Below are 19,304 nucleotides of genomic sequence, written 5' to 3'. Positions count from 1 at the left end.
CACAATTCTGTCTAGATGTGATGCAATGCTAATCTTCACAATGCTGTCTAGATGTGAGACAATGCTAATCTTCATGATTCTGTCTAGATGTGATGCAATGCTAATCTTCATGATTCTGTCTAGATGTGATGCAAAGCTATTTTCATGATTCTGTCTAGATGTGACACAGGCTAATCCTCATGATTCTGTCTAGATGTGATGCAATGCTAATCTTCATGAATCTGTCTAGATGTGATGCAATGCTATTTTCATGATTCTGTCTAGATGTGATGCAATGCTAATCTTCATGATTCTGTCTAGATGTGACACAATGCTAATCTTCATGATTCTGTCTAGATGTGATGCGATTCTAATCTTCATGATTCTGTCTAGATGTGACGCAATGCTAATCTTCATGATTCTGTCTAGATGTGATGCAATGCTATTTTCATGATTCTGTCTAGATATGATGCAATGCTAATCTTCATGAATCTGTCTAGATGTGATGCAATGCTATTTTCATGATTCTGTCTAGATGTGACGCAATGCTAATCTTCATGATTCTGTCTAGATGTGACACAATGCAAATCTTCATGATTCTGTCTAGATGTGACACAATGCAAATCTTCATGATTCTGTCTAGATGTGATGCAATGCTATTTTCATGATTCTGTCTAGATGTGACGCAATGCTAATCTTCATGATTCTGTCTAGATGTGATGCAATACTAATCTTCATGATTCTGTCTAGATGTGATGCAATGATAATCTTCCCAATTCTGTCTAGATGTGACGCAATTGTAATCTTCACAATTTTGTCTAGATGTGATGCAATACTTATCTTCATGATTCTGTCTAGATGTGACGCAATGCTATTTTCATGATTCTGTCTAGATGTGATGCAATGCTAATCTTCACGATTCTGTCTCGATGTGACGCAGTGCTATCTTCACAATTCTGTTTAGATGTGACGCAATGATAATCTTCACAATTCTGTCTAGATGTGATGCAATGCTAATCTTCACAATGCTGTCTAGATGTGACGCAATGCTAATCTTCATGATTCTGTCTAGATGTGACACAATGCTAATCTTCATGCTTATGTCTAGATGTGACACAATGCTAATCTTCATGATTCTGTCTAGATGTGATGCAATGCCATTTTCATGATTCTGTCTAGATGTGACGCAATGCTAATCTTCACAATGCTGTCTAGATGTGATGCAATGCTAATCTTCACAATGCTGTCTACATGTGATGCAAGCTAATCTTCACAATGCTGTCTAGATGTGATGCAATGCTAATCTTCACAATGCTGTGTAGATGTGACACAATCTAATCTTCACAATGCTGCCTAGAGGTTATGCAATGCTAATCTTCACAATGCTGTCTAGATGTGACGCAATGCTATCTTCATGATTCTGTCTAGATGTGATGCAATGCTAATCTTCATGATTCTGTCTAGATGTGATGCAATGCTAATCTTCACAATTCTGTCTAGATGTGATGAAATGCTAATCTTCATGATTCTGTCTAGATGTGACGCAATGCTAATCTTCACAATGCTGTCTAGATGTGACACAATGCTAATCGTCACAATGCTGTCTAGATGTGACACAATCTAATCTTCACAATGCTGTCTAGATGTGATGCAATGAAAATCTTCACAATGCTGTCTAGATGTGACGCAATGCTATCTTCATGATTCTGTCTAGATGTGACGCAATGCTAATCTTCACAATTCTGTCTATATGTGATGCAATGCTAATCTTCACGATTCTGTCTAGATGTGACGCAATGCTAATCTTCACAATGCTGTCTAGATGTGACACAATGCTAATCTTCTCAATGCTGTCTAGATGTGATGGAATGCTAATCTTCACAATGCTGTCTAGATGTGACTCAATGCTATCTTCATGATTCTGTCTAGATGTGACGCAATGCTAATCTTCACAATTCTGTCTAGCTGTGATGCAATGCAAATCTTCACAATTCTGTCTAGATGTGACACAATGCTAATCTTCATGATTCTGTCTAGATGTGGTGCAATGCTCTTTTCATGATTCTGTCTAGATGTGACGCAATGCTAATCTTCATGATTCTGTCTAGATGTGATGCAGTGCTAATCTTCATAATGCTGTCTAGTTGTGACGCAATGCTAATCTTCATGATTCTGTGTAGATGTGACACAATGCTAATCTTCATGATTCTGTCTAGATGTGATGCAATGCTATTTTCATGATTCTGTCTAGATGTGACGCAATGCTAATCTTCATGATTCTGTCTAGATGTGATGCAATGCTATTTTCATGATTCTGTGTAGATGTGACGCAATGCTAATCTTAATGATTCTGTCTAGATGTGACACAATGCTAATCTTCATGTTTCTGTCTAGATGTGATGCAATGCTAATCTTCACAATGCTGTCTAGATGTGACGCAATGCTAATCTTCATGATTCTGTCTAGATGTGACACAATGCTAATCTTCATGCTTCTGTCTAGATGTGACACAATGCTAATCTTCATGATTCTGTCTAGATGTGATGCAATGCCATTTTCATGATTCTGTCTAGATGTGACGCAATGCTAATCTTCACAATGCTGTCTAGATGTGATGCAATGCTAATCTTCACAATGCTGTCTAGATGTGAGACAATGCCATCTTCATGATTCTGTCTAGATGTGATGCAATGCTATTTTCATGATTCTGTCTAGATGTGACACAATGCTAATCTTCATGATTCTGTCTAGATGTGACACAATGCTAATCTTCATGATTCTGTCTATGTTTGATGCAATGCTAATCTTCACAATGATGTCTACATGTGACGCAATGCTAATCTTCATGATTCTGTATAGATGTGGCACAATGCTAATCTTCATGATTCTGTCTATATGTGATGCAATGCTAATCTTCATGATTCTGTCTAGATGTGACACAATGCTAATCTTCACAATGCTGTCTAGATGTGACACAATGCTAATCTTCACAATGCTGTCTAGATGTGACACAATCTAATCTTCACAATCTGTCTAGATGTGACACAATGCTAATCTTCATGTTTCTGTCTAGATGTGACGCAATGCTAATCTTCACAATGCTATCCAGAGGTGATGCAATGCTTATCTTCACGATTCTGTCTAGATGTGACGCAATGCTAATCTTCACAATGCTGTCTAGATGTGACACAATGCTAATCTACACAATGCTGTCTAGATGGGACGCAATCTAATCTTCACAATGCTAATCTTCACAATTCTGTCTACATCTGACACAATGCGAATCTTCACGATTCTGTCTAGATGTGATGCAATGCTATTTTCATGATTCTGTCTAGATGTGACGCAATGCTAATCTTCATGATTCTGTCTAGATGTGACGCACTGCTATTTTCATGATTCTGTCTAGATGTGACGCAATGCTAATCTTCGTGATTCTGTCTAAATGTGATGCAATGCTATTTTCATGATTCTGTCTAGATGGGACGCAATGCTAATCTTCGTGATTCTGTCTAGATGTGACGCAATGCTAATCTTCATGATTCTGTCTAGATGTGATGCAATGCTATTTTCATGATTCTGTCTAGATGTGACGCAATGCTAATCTTCATGATTCTGTCCAGATGTGATGCAATGCTATTTTTTTGATTCTGTCTAAATGTGACGCAATGCTAATCTTCATGTTTCTGTCTAGATGTGACACAATGCTAATCTTCATGATTCTGTCAAGATGTGATGCAATGATAATCTTCCCAATTCTGTCTAGATGTGACGCAATTGTAATCTTCACAATTTTGTCTAGATGTGTTGCAATACTTATCTTCATGATTCTGTCTAGATGTGACGCAATGCTATTTTCATGATTCTGTCTAGATGTGATGCAATGCTAATCTTCACGATTCTGTCTCGATGTGACGCAGTGCTATCTTCACAATTCTGTTTAGATGTGACGCAATGCTAATATTCACAATTCTGTCTAGAAGTGAGGCAATGCTAATCTTCACAATACTGTCTAGATGTGAGGCAAGCTCATCTTCACAATTCTGTCTAGATCTAACACAATGCTAATCTTCACAATTCTGTCTAGATATGATGCAAACTAATCTTCACGATTCTGTCTAGATGTGACGCAATGCTAATCTTCACGATTCTGCCTAGAAGTGATACAATCCTAATGTTCACAATTCTGTCTAGATCTAACGCAATGCTATCTTCACGATTCTGTCTAGATGAGACGCAATGCTAATCTTCACAATTCCGTCTTGACGTGATGCAATGCTAATCTTCACGATTCTGTCTAGATGTGACCCAGTGCTAGTGTTCCTGATTCCGTCTATATGCGACGCAATGGTCACACCTCTTTCCCAACGTGGTGCATATGCTAATATTCACAGTTCTGATTCGACTTTTGCATTGTGCACCCCCTAGGGTTGTCATCGGCTAGAGATGATGGGGGCCATTTAAAAGGGCCATGTCCGTTTGAAAATCTTTGCCCAAGTTCTGCTCTGTGCAATGCTAAACCTTTCTACTTTACTTTTGGTGCAAATGAAAGTGCAAAACATTGCCCTCACAACTCACTTTTGCACTTTTCAAGTTCCTCTCGCAATGGAGGGTCGTGGGAGATGCTTCAAATCGATTCCTTTGCTATTCTCCGCTGCTTCACTAGCGGGTGAATTTGGACCCTTTCTATGGGAACCGATCAGCTTCTGCAAGCATAAACATGAAGGCAGATGTGTTGGCCAATCAGGAAGAAGCAGGTGAACAACCCTAGTCCACTCTGGTCTCAATCTCCGTCCCTAAATTCAGCCAATCCCAATGACCTGAAAAAGTGGTGGGAAAAGTTGACTCTCGGTTTTACCGCAACTGTTGCTGGTTCGCAGGACCTGGAGACAGAGCCCCGTTGGCAGGTGTTCTTGGGGGACCTTCTCAGTGATATAGCACCCCATTCCACCTTCTCTAATGGATTTCTCCCCCACAGTGAAGCAGCCTTCCATGAGGTCCTGGCTCCCGCAGCTTGAGAGCCAGAGAGGGACACGTCTAGGCCTGTGCTTGGCCATAATCTCCACTTTGCAGAACGCAGACGTGCACAGAGCCGAGAGGAACCCGGGGGGAGGGGGAGTCAGTGGGGGGTGGCTGCCGAGGGAAGGGCGGGGGATCGGATTGCCTCCACTTCCGATGAAAGATCCAAGGCTTGCAATGGCTTCCCCATCCCAGGGCATCACAATTCTGTCTAGATGTGACGCAATGCTAATCTTCACAATTCTGTCTAGATGTGACACAATGCTAATCGTCACAATGCTGTATAGATGTGACACAATCTAATCTTCACAATGCTGTCTAGATGTGATGCAATGCTAATCTACACAATGCTGTCTAGATGTGACGCAATGCTATCTTCATGATTCTGTCTAGATGTGACGCAATGCTAATCTTCATGATTCTGTCTAGCTGTGACACAATGCTAATCTTCATGATTCTGTCTAGATGTGACGCAATGCTAATCTTCACAATGCTGTCTAGATGTGATGCAATGCTAATCTTCACGATTCTGTCTAGATGTGACGCAATGCTAATCTTCACAATGCTGTCTAGATGTGACACAATGCTAATCTTCACAATGCTGTCTAGATGTGATGCAATGCTAATCTTCACAATGCTGTCTAGATGTGACGCAATGCTATATTCATGATTCTGTCTAGATGTGACGCAATGCTAATCTTCACAATTCTGTCTAGCTGTGTTGCAATGCTAATCTTCACAATTCTGTCTAGATGTGATACAATCCAAATCTTCACGATTCTGTCTAAATGTGATGCAATGCTATTTTCATGATTCTGTCTAGATGTGACGCAATGCTAATCTTCATGATTCCGTCTAGATGTGACACAATGCTAATCTTCATGATTCTGTCTAGATGTGAAGCAATGCTAATCTTCATTATTCTGTCTAGATGTGACACAATGCTATTCATGATTCTGTCTAGATGTGATGCAATGCTCTTTTCAAGATTCTGTCTAGATGTGACGCAATGCTAATCTTCATGATTCTGTCTAGATGTGATGCAGTGCTAATCTTCACAATGCTGTCTAGTTGTGACACAATGCTAATCTTCATGATTCTGTGTAGATGTGACACAATGCTAATCTTCATGATTCTGTCTAGATGTGATGCAATGCTATTTTCATGATTCTGTCTAGATGTGACGCTATGCTAATCTTCATGATTCTGTCTAGATGTGATGCAATGCTATTTTCATGATTCTGTGTAGATGTGACGCAATGCTAATCTTCATGAGTCTGTCTAGATGTGACACAATGCTAATCTTCATGTTTCTGTCTAGATGTGATGCAATGCTAATCTTCACAATGCTGTCTAGATGTGACGCAATGCTAATCTTCATGCTCCTATCTAGATGTGACACAATGCTAATCTTCATGATTCTGTCTAGATATGAAGCAATGCCATTTTCATGATTCTGTCTAGATGTGACGCAATGCTAATCTTCATGATTCTGTCTAGATGTGACACAATGCTATATTCATGATTCTGTCTAGATGTGACGCAATGCTATTTTCATGATTCTGTCTAGATGTGACGCTATGCTAATCTTCATGATTCTGTCTAGATGTGATGCAATGCTATTTTCATGATTCTGTGTAGATGTGACGCAATGCTAATCTTCATGAGTCTGTCTAGATGTGACACAATGCTAATCTTCATGTTTCTGTCTAGATGTGATGCAATGCTAATCTTCACAATGCTGTCTAGATGTGACGCAATGCTAATCTTCATGCTCCTATCTAGATGTGACACAATGCTAATCTTCATGATTCTGTCTAGATATGAAGCAATGCCATTTTCATGATTCTGTCTAGATGTGACGCAATGCTAATCTTCATGATTCTGTCTAGATGTGACACAATGCTATATTCATGATTCTGTCTAGATGTGACGCAATGCTAATCTTCACAATTCTGTCTAGATGTGACACAGGGTAATATTCACGATTCTGTCTAGATGTGATGCAATGCAATCTTCACAATTCTGTCTAGATGTGATGCAATGCAATTTTCACAATTCTGTCTAGATGTGACGCAATGCTAATCTTCCCAATTCTGCCTAGATGTGACACAATGCTAACCTTCACAATTCTGTCTAGATGTAACACAATGCTAATCTTCACAATTCTGTCTAGATATGATGCAAACGAATCTTCACAATTCTGTCTAGATGTGACACAATGCTAATCTTGACGATTCTGTCTAGAAGTGATACAATCCTAATATTCACAATTCTGTCTAGAAGTGACGCAATGCTAATCTTCACAATGCTGTCTAGATGTGACGCAATCTAATCTTCACAATGCTGTCTAGATGTGACGCAAACTAATCTTCTCGATTCTGTCTCGATGTGACGCACTTCTAATCTTCCCAATTTTGTCTAGGTGTGACTTAATGCTAATCTTCATGATTCTGTCTAGATGTGACACAATCCTATTTTCATGATTCTGTCTAGATGTGATGCAATGCTAATCTTCCCAATTTTGTCTAGATGTGACGCAATGCTAATCTTCATGATTCTGTCTAGATGTGACGCACTGCTATTTTCATGAATCTGTCTAGATGTGACGCAATGCTAATCTTCATGATTCTGTCTAAATGTGATGCAATGCTATTTTCATGATTCTGTCTAGATGTGACGCAATGCTATCTTCATGATTCTGTCTAGATGTGACGCAATGCTAATCTTCACAATTCTGTCTAGCTGTGATGCAATGCTAATCTTCACAATTCTGTCTAGATGTGATACAATCCAAATCTTCACGATTCTGTCTAAATGTGATGCAATGCTATTTTCATGATTCTGTCTAGATGTGACGCAATGCTAATCTTCATGATTCCGTCTAGATGTGGCACAATGCTAATCTTCATGATTCTGTCTAGATGTGAAGCAATGCTAATCTTCATTATTCTGTCTAGATGTGACACAATGCTATTCATGATTCTGTCTAGATGTGATGCAATGCTCTTTTCAAGATTCTGTCTAGATGTGACGCAATGCTAATCTTCATGATTCTGTCTAGATGTGATGCAGTGCTAATCTTCACAATGCTGTCTAGTTGTGACACAATGCTAATCTTCATGATTCTGTGTAGATGTGACACACTGCTAATCTTCATGATTCTGTCTAGATGTGAAGCAATGCCATTTTCATGATTCTGTCTAGATGTGACGCAATGCTAATCTTCATGATTCTGTCTAGATGTGACACAATGCTATATTCATGATTCTGTCTAGATGTGACGCAATGCTATTTTCATGATTCTGTGTAGATGTGACGCAATGCTAATCTTCATGAGTCTGTCTAGATGTGACACAATGCTAATCTTCATGTTTCTGTCTAGATGTGATGCAATGCTAATCTTCACAATGCTGTCTAGATGTGACGCAATGCTAATCTTCATGCTTCTATCTAGATGTGACACAATGCTAATCTTCATGATTCTGTCTAGATATGAAGCAATGCCATTTTCATGATTCTGTCTAGATGTGACGCAATGCTAATCTTCATGATTCTGTCTAGATGTGACACAATGCTATATTCATGATTCTGTCTAGATGTGACGCAATGCTAATCTTCACAATTCTGTCTAGATGTGACACAGGGTAATATTCACGATTCTGTCTAGATGTGATGCAATGCAATCTTCACAATTCTGTCTAGATGTGATGCAATACAATTTTCACAATTCTGTCTAGATGTGACGCAATGCTAATCTTCCCAATTCTGCCTAGATGTGACACAATGCTAACCTTCACAATTCTGTCTAGATGTAACACAATGCTAATCTTCACAATTCTGTCTAGATATGATGCAAACGAATCTTCACAATTCTGTCTAGATGTGACACAATGCTAATCTTGACGATTCTGTCTAGAAGTGATACAATCCTAATATTCACAATTCTGTCTAGAAGTGACGCAATGCTAATCTTCACAATGCTGTCTAGATGTGACGCAATCTAATCTTCACAATGCTGTCTAGATGTGACGCAAACTAATCTTCTCGATTCTGTCTCGATGTGACGCACTTCTAATCTTCCCAATTTCGTCTAGGTGTGACTTAATGCTAATCTTCATGATTCTGTCTAGATGTGACACAATCCTATTTTCATGATTCTGTCTAGATGTGATGCAATGCTAATCTTCCCAATTTTGTCTAGATGTGACGCAATGCTAATCTTCATGATTCTGTCTAGATGTGACGCACTGCTATTTTCATGAATCTGTCTAGATGTGACGCAATGCTAATCTTCATGATTCTGTCTAAATGTGATGCAATGCTAATCTTCATGCTTCTGTATAGATGTGACGCAATGCTAATCTTCGTGATTCTGTCTAGTTGTGACACAATGCTAATCTTCATGATTCTGTCTAGATGTGACGCAATGCTAATCTTCGTGATTCTGTCTAGTTGTGACACAATGCTAATCTTCATGATTCTGTCTAGATGTGACACAATGCTAATCTTCATGATTCTGTCTAGATGTGATGCAATGCTATTTTCATGATTCTGTCTAGATGTGACGCAATGCTAATCTTCATGTTCTGTCTAGTTGTGACACAATGCTAATCTTCATGATTCTGTCTAGATGTGATGCAGTGCTATTTTCATGATTCTGTCTAGATGTGACGGAATGCTAATCTTCATGGTTCTGTCTAAATGTGATGCAATGCTATTTTCATGATTCTGTCTAGATGTGACGCAATGCTAATCTTCATGATTCTGTCTAGATGTGACACAATGCTAATCTTCATGATTCTGTCTAGATGTGATGCAATGCTAATCCTCATGATTCTGTCTAGATGTGACGCAATGCTAATCTTCATGATTCTGTCTAGATGTGACACAATGCTATTTTCATGATTCTGTCTAGATATGACGCAATGCTAATCTTCATGAATCTGTCTAGATGTGATGCAATGCTATTTTCATGATTCTGTCTAGATATGATGCAATGCTAATCTTCATGATTCTGTCTAGATGTGACACAATGCTAATCTTCATGATTCTGTCTAGATGTGATGCGATTCTAATCTTCATGATTCTGTCTAGATGTGACGCAATGCTAATCTTCATGATTCTGTCTAGATGTGATGCAATGCTATTTTCATGATTCTGTCTAGATATGATGCAATGCTAATCTTCATGAATCTGTCTAGATGTGATGCAATGCTATTTTCATGATTCTGTCTAGATGTGATGCAATGCTATTTTCATGATTCTGTCTAGATGTGACGCAATGCTAATCTTCATGATTCTGTCTAGATGTGACACAATGCAAATCTTCATGATTCTGTCTAGATGTGATGCAATGATATTTTCATGATTCTGTCTAGATGTGACGCAATGCTAATCTTCATGATTCTGTCTAGATGTGATGCAATACTAATCTTCATGATTCTGTCTAGATGTGATGCAATGCTAATCTTCATGATTCTGTCTAGATGTGACACAATGCTAATCTTCATGATTCTGTCTAGATGTGATGCAATGCTAATCCTCATGATTCTGTCTAGATGTGACGCAATGCTAATCTTCATGATTCTGTCTAGATGTGACACAATGCTATTTTCATGATTCTGTCTAGATATGACGCAATGCTAATCTTCATGAATCTGTCTAGATGTGATGCAATGCTATTTTCATGATTCTGTCTAGATATGATGCAATGCTAATCTTCATGATTCTGTCTAGATGTGACACAATGCTAATCTTCATGATTCTGTCTAGATGTGATGCGATTCTAATCTTCATGATTCTGTCTAGATGTGACGCAATGCTAATCTTCATGATTCTGTCTAGATGTGATGCAATGCTATTTTCATGATTCTGTCTAGATATGATGCAATGCTAATCTTCATGAATCTGTCTAGATGTGATGCAATGCTATTTTCATGATTCTGTCTAGATGTGATGCAATGCTATTTTCATGATTCTGTCTAGATGTGACGCAATGCTAATCTTCATGATTCTGTCTAGATGTGACACAATGCAAATCTTCATGATTCTGTCTAGATGTGATGCAATGATATTTTCATGATTCTGTCTAGATGTGACGCAATGCTAATCTTCATGATTCTGTCTAGATGTGATGCAATACTAATCTTCATGATTCTGTCTAGATGTGATGCAATGATAATCTTCCCAATTCTGTCTAGATGTGACGCAATTGTAATCTTCACAATTTTGTCTAGATGTGATGCAATACTTATCTTCATGATTCTGTCTAGATGTGACGCAATGCTATTTTCATGATTCTGTCTAGATGTGATGCAATGCTAATATTCACGATTCTGTCTCAATGTGACGCAGTGCTATCTTCACAATTCTGTTTAGATGTGACGCAATGATAATCTTCACAATTCTGTCTAGAAGTGAGGCAATGCTAATCTTCACAATTCTGTCTAGATATGAGGCAAGCTCATCTTCACAATTCTGTCTAGATGTAACACAATGCTAATCTTCACAATTCTGTCTAGATATGATGCAAACTAATCTTCACGATTCTGTCTAGATGTGATGCAATGCTAATCTTCACGCTTCTGCCTAGAAGTGATACAATCCTAACATTCACAATTCTGTCTAGATGTAACGCAATGCTATCTTCACGATTCTGTCTAGATGTTACGCAATGCTAATCTTCACAATTCCGTCTTGACGTGATGCAATGCTAATCTTCACGATTCTGTCTAGATGTGACCCAGTGCTAGTCTTCCCGATTCCGTCTATATGCGACGCAATGTTCACACCTCTTTCCCAACGTGGTGCATATGCTAATATTCACAGTTCTGATTCGACTTTTGCATTGTGCATCCCCTAGGGTTGTCATCGGCTAGAGATGATGGGGGCCATTTAAAAGGGCCATGTCCGTTTGAAAATCTTTGCCCAAGTTCTGCTCTGTGCAATGCTCAACCTTTCTACTTTACTTTTAGTGCAAATGAAAGTGCAAAACATTGCCCTCACAACTCACTTTTGCACTTTTCAAGTTCCTCTCACAATGGAGGGTCGTGGGAGATGCTTCAAATCGATTCCTTTGCTATTCTCCGCTGCTTCACTAGCAGGTGAAGTTGGACCCTTTCTATGGGAACCCATCAGCTTCCGCCAGTATAAACATGAAGGCAGATGTGTTGGCCAATCAGGAAGAAGCAGGTGAACAACCCTAGTCCACTCTGCTCTCCATCTCCGTCCCCAAATTCAGCCAATCCCAATGACCTGAAAAAGTGGTGGGAAAAGTTGACTCTCGGTTTTACCGCAACTGTTGCTGGTTCGCGGGACCTGGAGACAGAGCCCCGTTGGCAGGTGTTCAGGTGATATAGCACCCCATTCCACTTTCTCTAATGGATTTCTCCCCCACAGTGAAGCAGCCTTCCATGAGGTCCTGGCTCCCGCAGCTTGAGAGCCAGAGAGGGACACGTCTAGGCCTGTGCTTGGCCATAATCTCCACTTTGCAGAACGCAGACGTGCACAGAGCCGAGAGGAACCCCGGGGGAGGGAGAGTCAGTGGGGGGTGGCTGCCGAGGGAAGGGCGGGGGATCGGATTCCCTCCACTTCCGATGAAAGATCCAAGGCTTGCAATGGCTTCCCCATCCCAGGGCCTAACAATGGCGCGTCTGTGCGCGTGGACCTGCTGCATCTGGAGGGCTCATCTTCACAGGCCAGGCACTCTTCCAGAAGGCCCAGCTGTGCAGCTCCCTCCGCCCCCACACCACACACACAACGGACAGCAGCCCCAGCCTTCAAGGCTTTCGAAACAGTCCCTTTAAAGTTTATTATCTCAAGACATCCTTTTCATGGAGTATAGAAGGTTGGCTCTACTGTCTAGACAGCTCTGCCCTGTGCATGTGTGAGTGGTGCACTGCATGCATGATTTGGGTGTTTATAGTGCCCATGCACCCGGCAACCAATAGAGCAGCCTTGCCATTGACTATGCTAGCTAGGGCAGATGGGAATTGTAGTCCAACACATCTGTAGAACCAAAGGTCACAAGGCCCTGGGTTAGAGGGTAGATAAATACAAGGGTCAGTTAGAAGGATCAGGAGATGGACACTTGGTACATACCCGAGTCTGCATCAGCAATTACCTGCCTTGCGTCTCAAAAACGCAAAAGTACACCCACCATCACAAAGGTGAACTACTAGGCATATCTGGGATATCACTTCCAGGGGAGGTGATAGCCCACAGCACCTACAAGTAGTTGAAGGCACGCCTCCTGGCGCTGATGGAGCAAAAGAGGTTCATATTCTGCAAGGAGCACCACTAGGGAACCTACCTGTTCAACAGGTATTTTTCTATCACTTGCCAAATGGTGGAGGATAGAGTTAAATTTAAGACGGCATGTATAGTTTTCAAAAGCTTGAAGGGACTAGCACCTGTATATTTGGCTGATAAGATCACACCATATCATCCCAAAAGGATACTACGGTCAGAGGAAAAACTCCTCATTTGTAGTTTACGAACTAAGTTTGTAACTAGAGGAGACAGAAGCTTTGGAGCCTTTGGCCCCAGAGTCTGGAATGGACTGCCATTGAAAATTAGAATGTGTGAGACTCTTGACATCTTTAGGAAGAACTAAAAACGTTCCTATTCAAATAAAGGAAGAAACTGACTGATCCAGAACTCCAATTTTGTTTGTTTCTGTAGCTGTTCAATTCGAAATCTAGTTGTCATCTGCGCCCGAATATGGTTCACTCTGTCTGGTGCGTGTTTAAAAAATGCATCAAAATCAAAATCAAAGGCTAGAATTAATTAAACCCACATAACTTGTACGGCACAGTAGCAGCTTCTTGAGAAGAATGTGTTAATTTTGGTCAATAGTGAGCATCTGGGGCAGCAGTGGGCGACAGTGGACAGCAGGGGGCAGCAGTAGGCAGCAGTGGGCAGCAGTGGCAGCAGGTGGAGCAGTGAACAGCAGGAGGCAGCAGTGGGCAGCAGTGGCAGCAGTGGGCAGCAGTGGCAGCAGGGGGCAGCAGGGGGAAGCAGTGGCAACAGTGGGCTGCAGTGGCAGCAGGGGGCAGCAGTGGGCAGCTGGGGGCAGCAGTGGACAGCAGTGGACAGCAGGGGGCGTCAGTGGCAGCAGAGGACAGCAGGAGGAGCAGGGGGCAGCAGTGGAATTTTGGTCCATTGTGAGCAGCAGAGGGCAGCAGGGGGCTGCAGTGGACAGCACTGGCAGCAGTGGGCAGCAGTGGACAGCAGTGGCAGCAGGGGGCAGCAGTGGACAGTGATGGGCAGCAGTGGTAGCAGGGGGAGCAGTGGCCAGCAGGGGGCAGCAGTGGGCAGCAGGGGGAGCAGTGGGCAGCAGTGGCAGCAGTGGGCAGTAGTGGACAGCAGTGGCAGCAGGGGGAGCAGTGGGCATCAGGGGGCAGCAAGGGGGAGCAGTGGGGGCAGCAGTGGCAGCAGGGGGCCGCAGTGGCAGCAGAGGACAGCAGGGGGATCAGGGGACAGCAGTGGGCAGCAGTGGAATTTTGCTCCATAGGGAGCAGCAGTGGACAGCAGGGGGCAGCAGTGGACAGCAGTGGCAGCAGTGGGCAGCAGTGGGCAGCAGTGGCAGCAGGGGGCAGCAGTGGCAGCAGAGGACAGCAGTGGCAGCAGTGGGCAGTAGGGAGCAGTGGGCAGCAGGGGGCAGCAGTGAGCAGCAGTGGACAGCAGTGGCAGCAGTGGGCAGCAGGGGGAGCAGTGGGCAGCAGTGGCAGCAGGGGCAGCAGTAGCAGCAGAGGACAGCAGTAGCAGCAGTGGGCAGTAGTGGGCAGCAGTGTCAGCAGGGGGAGCAGTGGGCAGCAGGGGGCAGCAGTGGACAGCAGTGGCAGCAGTGGGCAGCAGGGGGAGCAGTGGCAGCAGGGGGCAGCAGTGGCAGCAGAGGAGAGCAGTGGCAGCAATGGGCAGTAGTGGGTAGCAGTGGCAGCAGGGGGAGCAGTGGGCAGCAGGGGGCAGGAGTGGGCAGACGTGGGCAGCAGGGGGCAGCAGTGGGCAGCAATGGAAGCAGGGGGCAACAGTGGGCAGCAGGGGCAGTAGTGGACAGCAGTGGGCAGCAGTGGGCTCCAAAACCTAAACACACAATAAATGAGAGATTGCAGTTAATGTGATGCCACAAACAGCACTGGAAGATCCATAGGTCTGATGCAGGACTGATACGCCATGCAGATAAGTTCACGGCGCTATTCCAAGCAGTTGGCCCACTGCAAAGGATTGTCAAACCACCGGGTACACCATGGACATGCTGGTCAGTTCCTGCATCATGTCGCCATCCTCAAAAGATAAATGCGTTGCATCCTGTGAATGGGTAACAATCGTGTATTGTGCAACCTACAACGCTGTGACATTGGCCTCAGTGAGTGCTCCAGGAGGGCACGTGGGTGCATGGATAGTGATGGCGTGCCCCATGCATGTTCTCTCTCAGTAATGATGGCACATGGGTGTATGGGAGTTGGATGTATGCTCCATGTATCTTCTCTCTCACTCAGGACAGCACGTGGGTATATGGGAGTTGGATAGTGATGGTACATCACATGTATGTTCTCTCTCACTCATGATGGCACGTGGGTGTATGGGAGTTGGATAGTGATGGTACGCCCCATGCATGTTCTCCCTCAGTCATGATGGCACGTGGGTGTATGGGAGTTGGATAGTGATGGAACGCCTCATGCATGTTCTCTCTCAGTCATGATGGCACGTGGGTGTATGGGAGTTGGATAGTGATGGTACGCCCCGTGCATGTTCTCTCTCACTCATGATGGCACGTGGGTGTATGGGAGTTGGATAGTGATGGTACGCCCTATGCATGTTCTCTCTCACTCATGATGGCACGTGGGTGTATGGGAGTTGGATAGTGATGGTATGCCCCATGTATGTTCTCTCACTCATTATGGCACGTGGGTGTATGGGAGTTGGATAGTGATGGTACGCCCCATGCATGTTCTCTCTCACTCATGGTGGCACGTGGGTGTATGGGAGTTGGATAGTGATGGTATGCCCCATGCATGTTCTCTCTCACTCATGGTGGCACGTGGGTGTATGGGAGTTGGATAGTGATGGTAAGTCACATGCATGTTATCTCTCAGTCATGATGGCACGGGGGTGTATGGGAGTTGGATAGTGATGGAACGCCTCATACATGTTCTCTCTCAGTCATGATGGCACATGTGTGTATGGGAGTTGGATAGTGATGGAACGCCTCATGCATGTTCTCTCTCAGTCATGATGGCACGCAGGTGTATGTGAGTTGGATAGTGATGGTACGCCCCATGCATGTTCTCTCTCAGTCATGATGGCACGTGGGTGTGTGGGAGTTGGATAGTGATGGTATGCCTCATGTATGTTCTCTTTCGCTCATGATGGAACGTGGGTGTATGGGAGTTGGATAGCGATGGTACGCCCCATGCGTGTTCTCTCTCACTCATGATGGCACATGGGTGTATGGGAGTTGGATAGTGATGGTACACCCCATGTATCTTCTCTCTCACTCATGATGGCACGTGGGTGTATGGGAGTTGGATAGTGATGGTACAACCCATGTATGTTCTCTCACTCATGATGGCATGTGGGTGTATGGGAGTTGGATAGTGATGGTACGTCGCATGTATGTTCTCTCTCACTCATGATGGCACGTAGGTGTATGGGTGTTGGATAGTGATGGTACGTCCCATGTATGTTCTCTCACTCATGATGGCATGTGGGTGTATGGGAGTTGGATGGTGATGGAACGCTCCATGTATCTTCTCTCTCACTCATGATGGCACGTGGGTGTATGGGAGTTGGATATTGATGGTACGCCTCTTGTGTATGTTCTCTCTCACTCATGATGGCACGTGGGTGTATGGGAGTTGGATAGTGATGGTACGGCCCATATATGTTCTCTCTCAGTCATGATGGCACGGGGGTGTATGGGAGTTGGATGTACGCTCCATGTATCTTCTCTCTCACTCAGGACAGCACGTGGGTATATGGGAGTTGGATAGTGATGGTACATCACATGTATGTTCTCTCTCACTCATGATGGCACGTGGGTGTATGGGAGTTGGATAGTGATGGTACGCCCCATGCATGTTCTCCCTCAGTCATGATGGCACGTGGGTGTATGGGAGTTGGATAGTGATGGAACGCCTCATGCATGTTCTCTCTCAGTCATGATGGCACGTGGGTGTATGGGAGTTGGATAGTGATGGTACGCCCCATGCATGTTCTCTCTCACTCATGATGGCACGTGGGTGTATGGGAGTTGGATAGTGATGGTACGCCCCATGCATGTTCTCTCTCACTCATGATGGCACGTGGGTGTATGGGAGTTGGATAGTGATGGTATGCCCCATGTATGTTCTCTCACTCATTATGGCACGTGGGTGTATGGGAGTTGGATAGTGATGGTACGCCCCATGCATGTTCTCTCTCACTCATGGTGGCACGTGGGTGTATGGGAGTTGGATAGTGATGGTATGCCCCATGCATGTTCTCTCTCACTCATGGTGGCACGTGGGTGTATGGGAGTTGGATAGTGATGATAAGTCCCATGCATGTTCTCTCTCAGTCATGATGGCACGGGGGTGTATGGGAGTTGGATAGTGATGGAACAACTCATACATGTCCTCTCTCAGTCATGATGGCACATGTGTGTATGGGAGTTGGATAGTGATGGAACGCCTCATGCATGTTCTCTCTCAGTCATGATGGCACGCAGGTGTATGTGAGTTGGATAGTGATGGTACGCCCCATGCATGTTCTCTCTCAGTCATGATGGCACGTGGGTGTGTGGGAGTTGGATAGTGATGGTATACCTCATGTATGTTCTCTTTCGCTCATGATGGAACGTGGGTGTATGGGAGTTGGATAGCGATGGTACGCCCCATGCGTGTTCTCTCTCACTCATGATGGCACATGGGTGTATGGGAGTTGGATAGTGATGATACACCCCATGTATCTTCTCTCTCACTCATGATGGCACGTGGGTGTATGGGAGTTGGATAGTGATGGTACAACCCATGTATGTTCTCTCACTCATGATGGCACGTGGGTGTATGGGAGTTGGATAGTGATGGTACGTCGCATGTATGTTCTCTCTCACTCATGATGGCACGTAGGTGTATGGGTGTTGGATAGTGATGGTACGTCCCATGTATGTTCTCTCACTCATGATGGCATGTGGGTGTATGGGAGTTGGATGGTGATGGAACGCTCCATGTATCTTCTCTCTCACTCATGATGGCACGTGGGTGTATGGGAGTTGGATATTGATGGTACGCCCCATGCATATTCTCTCACTCATGATGGCACGTGGGTGTATGGGAGTTGGATAGTGATAGTACGCCTCTTGTGTATGTTCTCTCTCACTCATGATGGCACGTGGGTGTATGGGAGTTGGATAGTGATGGTACGGCCCATATATGTTCTCTGTCAGTCATGATGGCACGGGGGTGTATGGGAGTTGGATAGTGATGGTACGTCCCATGCATGTTCTCTCTCAGTCATGATGGCACATGTGTGTATGGGAGTTGGATAGTGATGGAACCCCTCATGCATGTTCTCTCTCAGTCATGATGGCACGCAGGTGTATGTGAGTTGGATAGTGATGGTACGCCCCATGCATGTTCTCTCTCAGTCATGATGGCACGTGGGTGTGTGAGAGTTGGATAGTGATGGTATGCCTCATGTATGTTCTCTTTCGCTCATGATGGAACGTGGGTGTATGGGAGTTGGATAGCGATGGTACGTCCCATGTGTGTTCTCTCTCACTCATAATGGCACATGGGTGTATGGGAGTTGGATAGTGATGGTACACCCCATGTATCTTCTCTCTCACTCATGATGGCACGTGGGTGTATGGGAGTTGGATAGTGATGGTACAACCCATGTATGTTCTCTCACTCATGATGGCACGTGGGTGTATGGGAGTTGGATAGTGATGGTACGCGCCATGCATGTTCTCTCTCACTCTTGATGACACGTGGGTGTATGGGAGTTGGATAGTGATGGTAAGCCCCATGCATGTTCTCTCTCAGTCATGATGGCACGTGGGTGTATGGGAGTTGGATATTGATGGTACGCCCCATGCATGTTCTCTCTCAGTCATGATGGCACGTGGGTGTATGGTAGTTGGATAGTGATGGTACAACCCATGTATGTTCTCTCACTCATGATGGCACATGGGTGTATGGGAGTTAGATAGTGATGGTACGCCCCTTGTGTATGTTCTCTCTCACTCATGATGGCACGTGGGTGTATGGGAGTTGGATAGTGAAGGTACGCCCCCTGCATGTTCTCTCTCAGTCATGATG

The sequence above is a fragment of the Ambystoma mexicanum genome, chromosome 12 (genome assembly GCF_040938575.1).
Source record: "Ambystoma mexicanum isolate Mex_15411 chromosome 12, UKY_AmexF1_1, whole genome shotgun sequence".
NCBI classification, from domain to species: Eukaryota; Metazoa; Chordata; class Amphibia; order Caudata; family Ambystomatidae; genus Ambystoma; species Ambystoma mexicanum.
Note: the sequence above shows the minus strand (reverse complement) of the source record.